Source organism: Cupressus sempervirens, chromosome 10 (genome assembly GCF_028749045.1).
Source record: "Cupressus sempervirens isolate cs-2001-9-10 chromosome 10, ASM2874904v1, whole genome shotgun sequence".
Taxonomy (NCBI): Eukaryota; Viridiplantae; Streptophyta; class Pinopsida; order Cupressales; family Cupressaceae; genus Cupressus; species Cupressus sempervirens.
Genome location: NC_143127.1, coordinates 318,154,430 through 318,172,365, shown reverse-complemented (window position 1 = coordinate 318,172,365; position 17,936 = coordinate 318,154,430). Strand labels below are relative to the sequence as shown.

The window sequence follows — 17,936 nt, the reverse complement described above, 5'->3', positions numbered from 1 at the left end:
TGAGATTTCTATGAAATCCAGTAAGAGATCTGGTAAAACCTTGGAACTTAGCATCATTTCTAAATTTCCATATATGCCAAAGGATGAGCAATGAGAGAATTTGCCAGAACAAATTAGCATATTTTCTAAGCCCCTCAATAAAACCAGAAATAATATCCAAAGTGTAAACATAATGAGTGACGCATATACCAAACATGAGCTAGATTTCTCTAGCAAAAGAGCAATCAAAAAATATATGTCTCATAGTCTCAGGAACTTTGCAGATAGAACAAATATCAAGATTAGCATGCTGGTTTCTTATGGGGAGTCTGTCGAGCAGGAGCTGCCACTTAAAACATTGAATTTTAGGCTATTTCACGGCCATGTACAACAGCCAACGCTGTTTCACCATATATAAACAGCGAACGATCACTTCCCACCATGCACTGAATGACTATTGCTACCGCTGATAGATCCATTTCGGTCATTTCGTAGTCCGCAATGGAGGAAACCATGAGTTAAATCCTTGAGAGGAGGTAATTAAAGAAAGGTTATCTTTAAAACCTACTTTTGGAAAAGATCCGAACTGAAAAATTAAAAATATGTTTTTAAATTTAAAACATGTTATTAAGACGAAATTATAATTTTCTCTAAAATTAATGTCTTTAAACGCCCTATTATGGAGTACAGATTGGCGTTCGGCATTAGTCCTGCCAGTCAATATTCGCCACATCAAGTCAGAGATGTAGCACGCCACAGTTTGGCTCACATCCACTCCCACTCTCCCCTCCTCGCTCTTCTCCAAAATTGATCGCACCATCGCCAGCGCGTCTTCCTCCCTCACGCCTCTAAACGACTTGATTCTCTGGGCATTCAGTAGCTCCACTATGCATAGTTTCGCTAATACTCCCCATATGGTGCAAACAAAATATCCTTATCACTGTAAAACAAGTATTTGGCAGCGCCAACAGACGGCCTGTTGGCAAACTGCAAGTTGTACATTTTTAGAAACTACTTGGCCGCCTCAGAAGAAAAGGCAACCACAACATCAACAAAACCAAACTTCACAGAAATTATCGTGTCGTGTTTCTCAGCCATCCATTGCAGACTCCGATGAGGAAGACCTCGCAACTGGTGGAGATTTTGTATGATGGGCAGTGGTAATGGCCCTGACAAACATGACAACCCCACCTTGCTTTTTCTCCTCCCTCCCAAAATAAGGGAGACCAAAACAGCAAACAAAAAGATTGCAAGCCCAATTGAGGAAACACTCAAATTGAGATCCATGTCAAGGAGACACTCAAATTGAGGAAACACAGAGAGGCAGAGAGAGTTTTTTTTCTTTGCTGGGGAGGGATGTCTATATATAAAACAACTTCGACCATACAATTATAATTATAAACAGTAATGTACAATTCATGTGCCCTGATCTTTTGACCACAATCCTCTTGGGATATAAAAATCATAAATTGTTTATTTTCTACCCATGGGAATAAAGATTCTGGAATCCCCTTTTACTCTCGAAAAATGATATTCTATTTGAAATGATAATTAGCTTCATTTAAAATGAATGTTCATGTAAATTGATTTCATTGTGATATTCCATTGACAGGGATTGATAATCTAGTGGTTGAGATGTGGACATGAATCAATTCGCACCACTTGCTCCTTCTATTCTATGGAAGCAAGCCAAACTTTTTGTTCTCTTCAGAGCTTCGCCCATATCTAGCTCAACTAACATCTGTGATTTTGAGTCAAACTCATTGACCCATTTTGACTTGTTATGGGAATTATCTCCTAGTTATCAAATTGATTTCAATTTACTATGATATAAAATAATAGTCCCCAAACGAAAAAAATTTGTATTCGACAAATACAACCTTTAATTTGTAGAAAAGTAATAATTCTAATTTGACATATACACAAATTTAGTTCAAGTCATTTTTAAATGTCACTTGGAATGAAGTATTTAAAATGATGGTAGATGATCAAATTTAAATTTTGTGGAAAATTTTATTTTTAAAAAGAGTAATTGTTGTTGGAGAAAAATGTTAATTTAATTTAATTTATTAAATTACCTTTTCTCCCTTCTTAAGATTTTGTTTTATGCATTTTTTAGCTTTCTCTATTTTATAATTATTAAATAGCTTTCACCTTTAGGTTACCCTTAGTAACTTATTAGGTTACCCTTTTGGGGTTTTGATCTCCTTTTATAAAGATTGATTTCTTTATAATTAGAATCTCTCTTCTTAATCTGAATATACAATTTGCATGTTTTCAGATCAAACCCTTGCATATTCTTGTCATTTTCTTCTTTGTGATAGGTTTTCTACATGTAGGTATTCCTGGGTTTCATGGATTTGATTTAGATATTTTCTCAAATCCTACATGGTATCAGAGCTAGATCTGATGTAGCTTGTTCAATATTTGGAGAAAAAGGGAGAACAAGAGTTTAACAAATCAAATTTGGAGTTTTTCAGGTATTTCTTGAGAAAATAGTAGGGTCACCAATTTTTAGAGCAATTTGAGGATAAATGGACTTCATGGATAAATTCAAAAGGCATCAAAACCCTCATTTCCATATAAAGTTTGTCCATTTTGTACAATGTTGATTTGGGAGGCAAAATTGTTTTGCCCAACAGGGTCGTACGGCCTTTGCATGCAATTTGAGATGGAAAAATTCTCAAAAATCACAAAAACAAATTTAAAATATGGTTTTTGGATCATGGTAGTTAATTAACCGCTAGCAATGCCACTTGCGGTCCGCGCACCGACCTCCCACAAGCGACCCCCCACCCACCCTACCGCCTAGTCGTTGCTCTACTGTCGATGCAACGGTGGTGGTTTTTTATTTTTATTTTTTTAAAAATTATGCATCTGCAGTTGCCCTATTAGTTTTTTATTTAACTTGAGCATATGGATGTATTTTTTGATCCAAAAAATGAACCAGAAAGCTGGTTCTAAGATGGAGACATTGGTGCAAGTATTTTTTGGTTTTGATATAGTTTGGTTTCCTATTTTGACAGTTAAAGCTGGATGTTCAGTTTTCCACTCCACAGGGCATATCTTGAACGTCATATCTCCATTTTTTGAAAATATTATATTTTTGGAAAGCTAGTTCTGTCTACTTTTCAGAAATGCCATAATTTTTTCCAGATTCTACTCCATGCTCTTTCTATCTTATTTTTTGTTCTTTTTCTCTATGGTGGATATCTTGGATGTTTCAGGTTTGGGGATTGTTTTCTTGGCATGGGATCTCTTCTTTTCGATTGTACTCTCTATTGTATCAGCTCTTTGCCCTTTTTAATTATTATACATGCACTACTCTGATAAAGTGCCATGGGGGGGCTGATATATGCCTTATTTTTCCATCTTCCTTCATCCAGTGAGTGTCCCTTTTGTGACATTAGCCTCATGATGTGTCTGAGATTAATCACCTTGGTATACACTTATGTACTCTTTTGAGCATCTTGATCGTGGTTCCTTGACTTGCAGTTCTTTTTGGCCCACTTTCTCAGTTGCCTATCACCTCACCCTATCTGCATTAGGGGGGATTTTTCTGTTGTTTCTCATGCTTTTGTAGTTCATTGGAGTGAGCTATGTATTCAGTATTCGATTGTATGTACTAGGTGAGTGTAGTGACTAGGTACCTATGCATTTTAGTGAGATGGATCATTTACCATATAGACACTCTTATTTTTTGTTCCTACTTTGGTTGTAGCCTTCCTTGGTTTGATTGATCAATGCTTTAGGCTTTGGTGTTTTATGTCATCTACATTTTCGAGTTCAGTTGTTTGCCTTTGTTTGCCTCCTAATTCGATGTAGATTACAGTCTTTTCTACCTAGTCAGGTTCTATTTTAGTGGAGGTTCTTCATATCAGTAGTTATTTTTTGATAGAGCTTTGCAACTTCTACATGCTTCAGTGATGTTCTTCATGATCAATCTTTGTTCCTATTTTCTGGGATATTTCTCTGGTTGGAGGCTTCTTCAATCCTTCACTAGATTTTTTAGCTATCTCTTTTTAGCGTAGAGTTTTTTTCACTAGGTTTTATCTATTTCTCTATTTCATAGAGATTTTGTTGTGATTGGGTACCTCATCAGGCTTTGTTGCTAGGACCCAAGTTTTCTTTCAGCATTGCACTGTAGTTCCTTGCTCTATCTACATTGTTTGTAACTACATTGTTGCTCATCTTAAGGGGGATGTTGGAGAAAATGGTTAATTTAATTTAATTTATTAAATTACATTTTCTCCCTTCTTAAGATTTCACTTTATGCATTTTTTAGCTTTCTCTATTTAATAATTATTTTATAATTATTAAATAGCTTTCACCTTTAGGTTACCTTTAGTAACTTATTAGGTTACCCTTCTCGGGTTTCAATCTCCTTTTAAAAGGATTGATCTCTTTGTAATTAGAATCTCTCTTCTTAATCTGAATATAGAATTTGTATGTTTTCAAATCAAACCCTTACCTCTTCTTGTATTTTTTTTCTCCCTGACAAGTTTTCTACATGCAGGTATTCTTGGGCTTCATGGATTTGATTTGCATATTTGCTCAAATCTTACAATTACAAACTACAAACATATCCTCTCTTATGGTATCCATCTTCTTTAGTCATAGGTCTAATCTTTGTACATCTCAAATAAAGAGGTACCAACATCAATGTGAAAGCATATGGTAAAAATATCTCATAAAAGATAAGGAGAATCAATGGCCAAATTCTCTAGTATGATGGAAGCATAAACAAGTGGTTCATGAATGGTTTGGAGGTTATTGATTACTAGCAATCATACCTTGGTGTGCCTTGGATAATTGTAGCTATTTGCAGGAATCGTTGCTATTTTTCATTTGATAGTTATTTCTAAATATCTTCATTTAAAATTAACAAACACAATAGAAACATTTTTAAATATCTTTATTAGAAATTAACAAATAAAATAGAAATAATCTAAATATTTTCATTTAAAATTAAGAAATACAATAGAAACATTTTTCAAGAGGAATACAATGTAGTAGAGTTTTTTGAAGTTTATATTTAAACTTATAGAAAACATAAATAATAAATTTCTTGTTAAAAAAAATTAAAATTTGTATTTAAAAAAAATATTATATGAATTTTATTTTATAAATATATGATATTATAATTTTATTTTACAATATCATATATTTATCTATTCTTTTCTTTATTGGTAAGAGGCCAAAGGCAAGATTAGTTATTGTGTCATGATTAATTATTATTTATTTATCACAAGTAGAATCAAACCCAGGACCTCTTCGATAAGAGGCTCATAATTTACCATTGTGTTGTAGGCTCTTGCCTATTTATTCCTATTTTAATTATATGCATTAAAAAGCTAGAAAATTAAGATATGCAAGCATGCTACTCTTTATTTTGTAGCATGCCCATTTAAGTTTTTTTGGAAGAGAATTTTGATGTATGTATTTTTTAATGTATCAACTAGAGCAAATACATAAAATAGATTAAGTGAAAATGTTTCACAATTTTGTTATTAGATTAGATTCTCACACCTATTTGAAAGAATGAAGTTGGAAATCTATAATACAAAAAATATCATAATCTCTACATAGAGTGAAACATTATATGGGTAAGAAGAAATATAACAACTAAATAATTTTTTATTGATTTCATAAGTACAATTTTTTTTAATTTGAATTTGGAATAGAAAATACAAAAATGTAATGAAGGAATCAAGTTTTAGTGCTTCCAATTAATTTGTAATATTAAAATAATTCATATGAAAACATTGCTTTCCATATGTAAAATTGGAAAATGTAATCTAACGTTAATTTAAAATAATCAATCTTTCTAAATTATTCTTCTTCCTTTCTAAACCCCTCTTCTTAAAATATGTTATATATACTTCCTAAAAAGATAGGCTTATAAAGGAAGAAGATAAAAATATGCTAGCATGTTAATATACATTTTTTTCTCAAAAAAATAAAATAAAAAATTCATATGGCAATATTGCTCTCCATATGTAATTTTAGAAATCCTAACCTAACCTTAATCTAAAAGAAAAAAAATCTAAATCTAAAGTAACATTAATATTTTAAAAATAAATCAAAATTTAATAGAAAATCTAACCTAATGTTAATATAAGAAAAATAAATTTAAGAGCCTAAGAAAATTACTAAAGTTGGTGGATCAAGACTTAGCAGGGAAGAGATGGGTGGAGATTTGAATCAACTGGAGCCAACAAAGATAGAAAATTTCAAATATAGGATGACAACCTAGTTCCTGTTAAAAGAAGGAGGTTCTCTTCCTTATATGCAAGTAATGGCAGGGTATGATGAAAATTGTTTGCTTCAATTTGTGAATGGGTTGAATGACCGTAGGGTTACCATAAATGGTATTATGTTCCATGTTAATGAAGATGGTATTGCAATGGCTATTGGGCTATCCATGAAGAGGAAGAAATGGAAGAAGGTTACAAAAATGGTGGATGAGGCCAACATGAATAGTTATTTTGCAAAAAATGAAGAACATGTCCACTATAAAGGAGGCTTCTGAAGAGATAAGCTACCAGCTCCATGGGAGGATGTTTGTCAGGTGTTAATGAAGTACCTCACACTCAAAGGTAGGGTTGGAGTTTATTATTATTATCGCTTCCCTAGTCTGAACTATTTTAGAAATAGAGACTTCATTTCTATTTCATTATTTCTATTACATTCCCTAAAGGATATGATTAGTGATGTTAGGGAGAAGAGCAATAAGGGTAATAATGTTACCATCATCCACGAGGGCTTGATTTTTAAACTCTACCAATTCCATCTTTCTCTTTGCACCCCTAGGGTTGTCATGGTTGAAAATCAACACCACCATCAGAATTCCCTATCGAGTACCGACACTAGTACTAGAATCCACACTCCATGCCCTTCCCCTAGTAGATAAAATAAGAAAAGGAAAAACCCAGAACTAGTCATTGAACATGAGGGTAGTAAAAAAATCAAAATTAAAAAACCAATGGAGCTAAAAATTGAGGAGTTAGAAGAGGAAGGATTTGGAAAGGGTAGGAGAAGGTTGGGAAGGCTTGAAAAGCACAAGCAAGGTATAAAAAAAGAGCTAATAGATACAGCATTGACGAGGTGGAGGAGGAGAGTTCAAAAAATAATGAAAGAGGACTGGAGGAGGAGAAACATTCTAGCTCCAAGAGAGAAAAGGGAAATGGGGAGAAAGAAAAAAGTGAGAACTCTGTTGATAATACCTAGGTGTCTATTGGTACTACCCAAGTGTTTGCTAGTAATGTCATTACTACTGAAATAACACATTTGTCGTTGATCTTTACCTTGTAGCCTATTACCTTCTGTGAGGATAGCATCAAAGTGGATACTTCTCCTACTACCATCTCCTCCCCAGTAAAGGAAAAAATCAATGTTTTTACTAACCCTCAAGTTTACAGGATGAGAACCAACCCTTAACAAAGATAAAAGAGGTGTATAAAAATGATGAAAATTAAAACAAGGAAAGAAAGAAAGAATAGGACAAGAAGAAAGCACAACTAGAAAAAAGGGTCAAATCCTTAGAAGAGGTGTTCTACTCCTCTAAATTTGCACTGAAGGTTACTCATGCTGCTACTACCACCCTCCAATTACTAGTGCAGGAGCAGGACAAAATGAGGCTGGACATTGAGGATAACTAGCTCCTCTATATGTTTCTTGTTGAGGACTGGGCTAGGGTGCTTTTTGGCTGAGAAAGGAAAAGGAAAAGGATGAAAAATAAAGTGGGTTATTATGACCCTATTTGTTTTCTGTTTTTGGCTGCTATCTAATTTGCTGGTCTACAACTGTTACTTAGACTTGGGTTGGCTTATATGCCAACAGTTTTATATTCTAAACTTTAATACTATGTTAAGTATTATAGGTTTTGATACTAGAATAGATGTTACTCTAATAGATGTAAATGATAATGTGACATTTCTGGGATGGGTTGGTTTTCTTATGCTAACAGTTTATACTTTGAGCAATCATAGTATGGTTAGTACTATAACTATTAATTTAGTTTGGTTAATTCTTTGCTAGCTAGTTGTTCTTGGTTGTTAGTGTAGTCCTCTATTACAGTGATATCTCCTATTTATTTTTGTTGATAGTGTGTTGGTTGCCAACATTTTGTTTGTAAGGGTTGACCCCTAGTTTTGGTCACTTTATATTTCAAAAACATTAATCTAAACAAACTAAATCAAAATTTGACTACAAAATGTAATATTCATATTAAATCTCATTACTAAACTTAACATGCTAATCTAATTTTCAATTTAAAAAATAATAGAAATCTAAATAAAACTTCAAAATGTAACATGCATATTAAATCTAAATAGTAAAGCTTACTTACACATCTAAATTCATAGCAATCAAATTCTAACTACAATATGTAACATGCAAAGATTAATTGAAATACAAAATAACAAAAGTAACATCTCACACACATTTTAAGATATAAAATGTATTTTTAAATCTAAAATTTAACATGTAAAGATAAATTGAAATACAAATTCTATCATGCTTTCTATAATGTAAAATTTAGCATGCATCCCAAAATATAACATGCACCTAAAATCTATAAAATCTACCGCACATTCTAAAATACATGCACCTAAAACCTAAAATCTAGATCAAAAATAAAATAAAATATTAAAAGTGTCTTACTTTCCCTTTTGATGTCCTTGGTTGATCTTCAAATTTGCAAAATTCCTTTCCAAACTTGTCTTTTCCTTCCACCAAAATAATTTTCTTCCTCACAAAGTATCTCTTCTACCTCCCAAATTTTGTATTATATCTCTCAAAATCTCTCTTCTTCCTCTTTTAATTTTCTTTTATATGTTTCTCTCCAAATCGTTAGAGTAACTAAGAGTGAGGATGTGGAGTGAATTATTCATCCAAGGTCTAGATGCACCAATTGAACATACAAACACTTAATCAACTTCAAATACTATCATTCCATTGCTAGGTCACTACTATAGAAGATTAGCAACATCAACTAGTTGTCCATTGTTGTAAATATAAAAGACACAAAATATAAACATTAATAAGTAAAACACCATAATAACATCTACACAAGTTTGATACTAGGATTTAGCATGGAAACCCAATTTGAGAAAAACTACCAGCAACATGTCATTAATTTTTACTCTTCTGAAGTGAGCTATGTTGGGAGCCAACCCTATTAAAGTTTACACAACACACTATTAAATGTGAACTTGTTAAAGGATTTAATCACCTTGTTACGAGTGACCTTTGTTAGAGGACTTTAGAACATTCCATTAGAATGTCACCTTGTTAAAGGAGTTACATATGACTGTTAGGTCACCATGACTATTAAGTCAACCTTGATTAACAGATTTCAAATACTATTCATAATGGTAAGAAAGTAATAGTAGGTTTTGATCTATTAAGTAAAACTCATTTTGCATGTACAGATCTATGCTTTATTCATAAATGAATTCACTATCTTGGCTCCTTTTCCATCTTGATCTCTAATTTGCTTGGAAGCCCTTCAAGGAATCACCCATCACCTCTTCACAACTTGATTTAGCCTTCTACTTAGATTCGCCAGTCAAAAAGCAACAACTCCAATTGTCTATAACTTCTCCTCTAAAATTCCTTGGACATTTTTAAAATTTCACCCTTGTACCTTTTGAAATAAGAGATTTTGATCTTTTTATGTATAAACAACACCATAGATCTTAGGGTTTACAATTAGATCCATCAAATACAATGCATCTGATTGATAGTTTGTTTATCTCTTATTTTCTAAAAACTTCTCTTTGAGTCTATTTCTTATATTTTTAACCTAATCCTCTCCTAATATTAAATGATCCAACTCATTGATCCTTATCTTCAACACACTTTCCATATTCTAAGAAATCAACTTAGTTGTTTGGAAATTATGATTCTCATGAAAAGTTAAAATGTTATTCCTCAGCCAACACTTTGTTTTGACACTCAATCATCACTAGGTTACTCAGTCTCTATTAAGTTTTTTGTTCAGCACATACACTATCACTCAGTCGATGTTGATGCTTGGTCAACACTAGGTTTTCTTAGCACTTGCCATGACTCAGTTACCCCTAATATCACTCGACATGTACATAAAAAATTATTTTGTATTTTACTTTGTTTCTTGGTCAAACCTATGCATTTTATCTCTATATGATCACACCTTCAAGACTTGAGCATTACTATCTTCTCCACTTGTAACATGATTTAAACAATCTATCTATCTTATCAAAATCCAACTAATCAAATGTCCATTTATAGTTTCCTCTTTATAACTCAACCTATCCTCTAGATTTTTTTGTTATGAACAACATCTCAAATCATCTAAACCAATCGAATACATATGGCATTTAGATTAGATAGATAACTATCTCACCAATAGGTTTGACATCAATGACAACATAACAATTATTCCAATTTTATTTTCCAATAATCTCCCTATGTGGCATTGATGACAACACCTCTAAAATATTTCAAACATACTTCAAGTTAACATATATTCCAAAACTTGTACACTATCAAGAAACATCCTTAAGTAAATCACATGAACTCCCTCTAAGTAATCACTCCCTCTTACTTAAATATCTCTGTCAACTTTCATTATCTCCCTCTATGATTTTCATCTATTGTTTCTTAATCATCTCTCTCTCTCTCTCTCTCTCTCTCTCTCTCTCTCTCTCTCTCTCTCTCTCTCTCTCTGCATGATAACTGAATATATATTCTCCCACATAATGGATGATCTCTCCCTTTCCATGGTAACTTAGAGAATCTAAAATCTTCTCTATCTTTGACAACAACACCAAAGACACTTTTAACTCATACATATTTTTCATGTACATATCTTCATGTCAATTATGAATTCTTCATCTTCCATCTTTTTATGATAGATCCATCATTCTATTCTTGTTCCTTGCTACTACCTTAAGCAACTCCTAAAGGAGAACTATTTGCAGTAATGTGTAAGATAGTTTGATTAGGATGTTTTATCTAGAGCACCATTTTTTCTTAAGTTTCTTTTTCTAGGGGAATTACCCCACAATATTTCTAAGATATTCATGAGCATCCTTAGGTAAAGATTTAGTGAATATGTCACCAATTTTTTTCTTTAGTATTCACATATTCCAATTTCACTTCATTACCTTGAACTAGCTCTCTCAAGTAATCATACTTGATAGGAATGTGCTTTGTCTTTGTGTGCATTACAAGATTCTTTAATATGTTAATAACACTTGTGTTATCATAGTAGATAACCATTGGATCAATAATTTTTTCCTTCATAACTTTAATAATTTCTTGATCCATATGATATTTGAACAATTTATTGTTGCTACCACATACCACTACTACATTTGGACCTGAATTCCAATGATAGGCCATCATAAAATTGCAATGGCCAACCATCACCTAGGCGATTGTACCCAGAATTGACTCTCATTAGATGGGCGTTAGACTTTTGGTATCACACATTGCAACTAAAAGCTCCTTCATAAGAATTTGGTAGAAGGCAAGGCCAAGAGGTCATCATGAAATTGTCATAATTGTGATAGGCCATCATTGCAATTGTGACATCTTATAGCTTCACTATGTCATCACAATAGAGATACTCACGCTCGAAGGCAAATAGTCATCCATTGAAATATCCATCTGAAGTGCGACAGTATGTAACAATAGTATGGTGGATGTGATGGCTATCTGTCACATGTGTGATGGATATGTGATAGAAATGATGTTGGCCCAATGGAATTCGGTCAGACCAGGTCATTGTAATTGTGACAACTTTCTGTAAATTTAAAACAAAAAATGTTCTTCTTTTTGAGAAATATGTTTTACTATGTTGATCACATGTGTACACTATTTGGCACAGGTCATGTAGTTTCCTCTTTGGCCCCTCTCATGGAGATTGTGTCTAACATTCTTCTAAGTTGTCTAATTAATATTGCTTCTTCTCAAGCATTTCATAGATAGTGTTGCATTTTCATTTCCTTTTTATATTATTGTAGATAAGAGGACTAATTTCATGATTATTTCTCTATGCAAGAAGTCATAGATTCAACATACATTTTGTGTGCAGCATTAGTTTATTGAGGACTTGACATGAAAATAGATGGACCACTACCAAATGTTTCCAAATAGCCTTTTGGTGGTGGTCTGCCTATTTTCATGCCAAGTCCTCAACAAAATAATGATACACAAAAAATGTATGTTGAATCCATGGCTTCTTGCATGGAGAAATAATCATGATGTTGGGCTTCTTATCTATAGCAACATACAAAGGAAATGGAAGTACAACACTATATGTGAAACACTTGAGGAGAAGCAGTATCAATTAAACAACTTAGAAGAATGTCAAACACAATCTCTATGAGAGGGGCCAAAGAGGAAATTGCATGACCTGTGCTAAATAGTGTACACGTGTGATCAACATAGTTAAATTTATTTCTAACAAAAAAGAATAATTTTAATTTTTTTAACATGTTTTTAAGATGTTTTCCTTGTGGTATTATTCAATGTTTGTTATATCTCATGTCTTAAGACATGATGAGATATTGTGTTTTATTTACTTATCTACACATCTCCCAATGGATTTACCATGCCTTTTTATTGATTGACATTGCTTTTATAAGGTCCTTTCAATGTGGTGCAGATTCATTGATGTAGCACAAATTTTCTCCTTTTAAAGAAAACTATATTTTATCTCTTGCATTTCTACCTAATATTGGAAACATCCTCAATTACACAAGGTCTACTTAAACTATTTTCTTCTACATCTATTTGTCTTTTATTATCTTTTTATAATAGTTGATTTCAATTGAAAATATTTAATACATAGCATTATATAAGTATCCCCTAAAATCAATGAGCAATGAATGTGATTTTGTGGAGTACTTGCTAAGAATCACTTGCCTCTAAATAATGTATACTAACATATAATTTTGATTATGATATGAAAATCATGATTAATATCTCACAATATTATGTAGAAGATCACATGATTCAAGAACCCATTGTGATGGTACCAATTGCTTCTATCATGGTTCGAGTTCCTCTTGTTGTTGATGGTGTCACCAAAGCTCCTTTCCTTGGTCCTTGCAATATCATGAGCCAATCTACATATTAGTGTTTCAATTGGGGATGTGTGTCTTCCTTTCTCATCTCTTTCTTGGAAGTCCCTCTCTCTCATATGGTTTCAATGGTCACAACTTCTGTAGGTGTGGTTGTCCTCAGGGTTGCTAAGATTTGAATTTTGCAAGCATGTATATTCCATCTCTGAATTAGTATGTTGTCACAAGGCTCATTGAAGATAACAGAGATCAAATTAATATTCAATAGAGGTTAATTAAAATCAGATCACAAAAATTAATTAGAATTTAGCACTCTTATTTCAGTACTTAGCTAATGGAGAAAGTGGTATCCCAAGGACTGAAAATGTCTAAATTATCATATGGAAATGACACAAGTACAATGTTGTGCATCTCTTCTTCAAGCTTATACATATATGTTGCACTAAAATTAAATATTTGCTAGAAATATTTATTATTAATTTGTTCATTGTTAGTTGTAGCTGACTAATATAAACATACATGTGGTTAAGAAGATTCCTTAGAACTCAAAAATTGTTAGAAAGGAATGTTTGTTAAAGCATCTTCCTCCATCCATGACAAATTAACTAATCCTAAATTGTTAGAAAAGGAATGACTACCAATGCTTTAATCCTTTTTTTTTTAATATTATTGTTATATGAATTCTACACACTTTACCACCTTTTTAATATTTTCTACACCATTATTCTTAGCTGCTGACCAAAAGTACTTGAGTGTACAGTGAGAAAGATTTCATACTATATATAATTCAGTCTAAGTTCCATTGTCTTATTTTCTATATGAAGTCATGACATGAGAAAAATCCTAGAAAATCCTAGAAAACTAAACCAAGGTATTTCAAACTACAACAACATTGGGTCTACTAAAGATGATTCTATAGTAGTAGAAACAAATGCAATGATTTAGAGTTTTTAAATCTGCACATGCCATGCTATCTAATAATAGAGCTTCAACCACACTTATTTTTTTGAAAAGTCCCATAAATGCAGTTTGGGAGGGGATCAAAATATTACTAATTGCTACCCTTTATTTTTAATTGTATGTTCAAGGATAAATGATCAATTGTCACTAGTGTGTGTTCATTTATAGTATGACTAGTATTTCTTTCCATTTTTCATGCTTGGGTAAGTTTGTTATATCTTTATGTTGAATAGTCATGTTTTAATGATCAATAGTCTTTAGTGTGTGTGTGTTCATCTCTGTTATGGAAGTTTGATATATAGTAGAATGATTATTCTAAATCTATAAGTACACTAAAATATGATACGCCAATAATAAGTTCAATTCCATTAAGAAAGTTTTAAGATTCAACAATCAAGAAGAAAACTTTATGTCCCACGAGACATTTTCAGTTATGAAGGTTTAGCGGTATGCTCAATTTTGAGAGGTGTAGATGTTGTTCTAAATTTATGGTCAATGTCAGATTTGTCCTTTTTTTGGGTCATATATTCTTTTTTTTTTTCATGCATTTCTTTTCTTATACATTGTGATCAAATTACATGCATTTTGGTTATGGTGAGTTAATGAACATCTTTCTTCAATTTCTATATGCAGCTGGCAAACTATGAATGCCATAGATAGAGTTTCCTCATTCAAGGCTATATAAGATCATCATAGTTTTAGCACAATTAGCAATCATGCCTCTTACAAATGTGATTTATCTATCTCCAATGTATATTTTTAGGAAAGTATGACTTTAAAATCTTTTGTTTCAAATTCTCTTCATTTTTTTGCTACTACATGATTATAATATTGTTACACAATTTGTAGTAGGTAAAATATATTAATGACAATGAATATTAATTAATTTTATAGTTTTGAAGTACAAAATATTGATACTCTACTGAATACAGATAATGATAATCCTTTGTTTGAAATTTTTCTTCCTTCTCAAGTATTCTTTGAAGGATAATCACTTATTGAGTTTGTGGACAAATTTTCTAGATAAGGCTAGATAGGTTTTCTCTAGAGATGCTTAAAATGACATTCTACTCATATAGACTATATTTCATCCTTGTAATTGTCATTTTTTTCCTACTTATATAATATAAACACCACTTATCACCTTTTATTGATCAAACATCTGCATTCCTTCATGAAGGTGTCAAGATATAAAAAGAGATTTTGATCTTGGAAAGAGCACGAGTTGTGAATAAGGAAGCACACACAAGATTAATGCAAATCTATTAGAAAAGATAAAGTGCACATTTATGATGGCTTCTATGGATAGATTTACAAGTACAAAGAGGACTATGCAAATTTAGAAAGCATTTTGAAGAGAGTATTGTGAGAAGTTTCTATTGAAGTTTTATGAGACTTGTAATACATTTGGTGGAAAATTTGTTGTCATCATAATAGGAATTTGAGGAAGAGGGATTGTGGAGAACAAATTATCCATCATCTATAAGAGAAGCAACATTTCAAACAATTTCTTGGCACCTCTTTAGGATTGAATCTAAACAAGTTAAGCTTTGCATTTTATTGACCAACTCTACATATTAATGTATATTCAATACTAATTTTATATGTATCATTTAACACCATGTGTATTCAAGAAAGGAAAAGAGCTATTAAATTTATCACCTTTTTTGCAAACTACAGTAAACACTCTTCAATTGTAGCTTGAAAAGACTTGTTCCAGTTTTTCATATCATCACTAAGATTGAAATCCTTGTAAATACAATGCATGCTCTAACACAAATGCCTTGCTAGATTAGGCATGACACTAGCCATTGCTATAGAAGATTGTGATTTTTATTTTTGTGCAAGGATAGCAGAAATTTCAATGATATTAATCTACATTCGAGAATGGTTTGCAAATTGACCAACATAAAAACATGAAATATCAAAAAATATTAAAATGAAAAGGTGAACTTGGCATTTGGAAATAGTAATTGAAATACTCACGTATAAATTATAATTTAACCAAGGTATTTTGAAAGTAAAATTCAAAATTCAAATTAGTAGATATCATATATAAACCTAGCTAGAGATGTAGCCAATGAAGTTTGACTTTTGCACATTGAAATTTGCAACAAGGATTATAAATTGTGAAATTATAAATGTTACTAGATTTCTCCATTAAGTGTTGCATGTCATATAGACTTTATGATCCTCTGCTTCTTCCCTATAATAGTATTCAACATATCACCACACTCAAAAGAAATAATGAGAATAGTTCATGAATCAATGTATACTTTAGAATGATCTAATATCATTTGTTTCCACTATTCAAATTCTTCTTCACGTCTCTCAATTTATAAAAAAAGTTATCAAATGCAATCAAACATGATTGCAGATAAATAAAAATAATAGAGTAGCTTAGAGAGGAATAGTTTGAGGCAATCCCATAGAAATCCATTCTTTCAAATACTTCATACACTGCAACTAAATTTCATAAATAAATGAGTTTAACTATGGCGTCTTGCATTGCCTTAAACCAAGAGATTCACACATTTAGTTGTCATGTAATAATAGGTTAATGTTGAGCTTCACTTGGTTTTGAGAATAGTTAACATCTAAAATTCATTCATTCTATTAATAAAATGTAACATTCATGAATTATCACATGATAACATTCATTAACACATTAGTTTTATTAGAACATTTGCATTAACATTAAAACATAAGATTCATTAGAAGATTCACATGAACATTCAATAGAACATAAATAAAACATCTATAAATAAACATCGGTCATTATCAAATAAGTTAAGTAAATAAGTTACATAATTTCGTAGGAATCATTTCTTTGTTCTTTTTTTGTCCTTCCCTATATTGTTGCAGAGGCATATCCATGTTGTCATCAATATTTCTTCTCATTTATGGATGAGCAATCATTGTTCTCTGCAAAGGTAGGTCCTCTACAATAATAAACAAAAGGGTTAAAAAAATTTTAAAATGAGATTTTAAATATTTTAAAGAACATTGTAGCACTCTTTACCTTGTCCAACCACATCATCTTGCCCATCAGGTTGGACCTCAACACGCTCATCAATCCCCTACAACTACAATGCAAGATCTTTTCTTAATCCCAACACATATTATAGTTAAATTTGTATTACCACACCAAATTCAATTAAAAAAATGTTTACTTGCATATTAATAATTCAAAAATAAAAAATCAAATAGAAAATGTTTACTTGTATATAAATAAATATTATTCTTCATCCATCTCATCATCAAGATCATCGTCATCATTTCCATCATCATCATCATCATTGTCATCAGCACCATCATCATAATCATCATCATCATCATCATCATCATCATCATTATGATCAGTAGTAGCATCATTTTCTTTAGGAGAATCATCAACCAACTCTCAATCATGATCAACTTCTTCCTCTTCCTTGTTATCTTCTTATTCGATCACATTATACCTTGTCAAACTTCCCCTTGGATCATGTTTAACAAAAAATGACCAACCTAATTTATGTGAAATTTTTGAGTAAAATACCTACTCACATTGGCTTGGAAGGATATAGGGCTCATCCCCAACTGGCTCAAACAACCTTGTGTTAATAAGTGGAAATCCATTCTTATGCTCAATAATAGTTCTATTAGGATCATTTTGATTGAGTCATAGTCTATACCATTTGATGACAAAGAGAATTAATTTCAAGAACTTAAAGTCATGATCAAGTATATCAACCAAAATGCCATGGTATTGATTTTTAGATTGTCAAGGATGTAACTCATTTATTGATGAAATATTTGTCTCTTGGAAGACCACACTTATCTTACAATCACAAGTTCTCTTCATGTCATCTAAATCTTTGATGCACAATCTATAACCATTATAGAACATAGTCTTGTGGTGTTTCACCTACAATAATGTCA

General features: G+C 31.8%; 1 pseudogene; it reads right to left on the bottom strand.

Moving 5' to 3' along the window:
• Nucleotides 1-1,266, bottom strand: part of LOC149533895 (cytochrome P450 750A1-like) — a 29,369-nt pseudogene extending 28,103 nt beyond the window's left edge.
• Nucleotides 1,267-17,936: the final 16,670 nt, after the last annotated feature.